The sequence below is a fragment of the Cebus imitator genome, unplaced genomic scaffold (genome assembly GCF_001604975.1).
Source record: "Cebus imitator isolate Cc_AM_T3 unplaced genomic scaffold, Cebus_imitator-1.0 Scaffold318, whole genome shotgun sequence".
Classification (NCBI taxonomy): domain Eukaryota; kingdom Metazoa; phylum Chordata; class Mammalia; order Primates; family Cebidae; genus Cebus; species Cebus imitator.
Window position 1 is genome coordinate 657,036 of NW_016107633.1, and position 1,161 is coordinate 658,196.

A 1,161-nucleotide genomic window follows, 5' to 3' on the forward strand; every position below is an offset into this window, starting at 1 on the left:
TGGTTATGGCAAGGCTGAAATCCAGGTGTCTGCCAGCTGGATTGTGGGGAAGAGTCTGAAAATCATGCAAAAATTCTGTTAGCCAGGGCTTCTAACATCAGTTCTTCTCGGCGGGGCGCTGCTAGGGACGTTCTGACCACCAGAGGGCACTAGAACCACAATCCGGTCCCAGGAAACTTTGCCTGTGCTCCAGCCCCATTCTGCCAAAAGGCGGTCCAGACATTAGGGGCAGCAGCATTCGAAAAGCAGAACCTTATCTTAGCCAGGCTGGTCACCAGAACCACAATCCCGGTTGTGGTTCTAGTGAACTAACATGAGTTCACTGAACTAACTGAACGTCGGTTCTTCTCGGCGGGGCGCTGCTAGGGACGTTCTGACCACCAGAGGGCACTAGAACCACAATCCCGGTCCCAGGGAACTTTGTGCTCCAACCCCTTCTGCCAAAGGTGGTGCAGACACCAGCGGCAGCAGCATTCGAAAAGCAGAACCTCGTCTTAGCCAGGCTGGCCGCTAGAACTACAATCCCGGTTGTGGTTCTAGTGAACTAACATCAATTTACTGAACGAACTGAACTAACATCAGTTTACTGAACTAACTGAACATCAGTTCTTCTCGGCAGGGCGCTGCTAGGGACGTTCTGACCACCAGAGGGCACTAGAACCACAATCCGGTCCCAGGGAACTGCGTGTGCTCCAGACCCTTTCTGCCAAAAGGCGGTCCAGACACCAGGGGCAGCAGCATTCGAAAAGGAGAACCTCATCTTAGCCAGGCTGGTCACCAGAACTACAATCCCGGTTGTGGTTCTAGTGAACTAACATCAGTTTACTGAACGAGCTGAACTAACATCAGTTTACTGAATGAACTGAACGAACATCAGTTCTTCTCGGCGGGGCGCTGCTAGGGACGTTCTGACCACCAGAGGGCACTAGACCCACAATCCTGTCCCAGGGAACTTGGCCTGTGCTCCAGCCCCTTTCTGCCAAAAGGCGGTCCAGACATCAGGGGCAGCAGCATTCGAAAAGCAGAAACTCATCTTAGCCAGGCTGGTCTTGAACACCTGACCTCATGATCCACCCCCCTCAGTCTTCCAAAGTGCTGGGATTTACAGGCGTGAGCCACCGAGCCCGGCCCACACGTTAAATTTTTTTTTTTTTTTTTTTT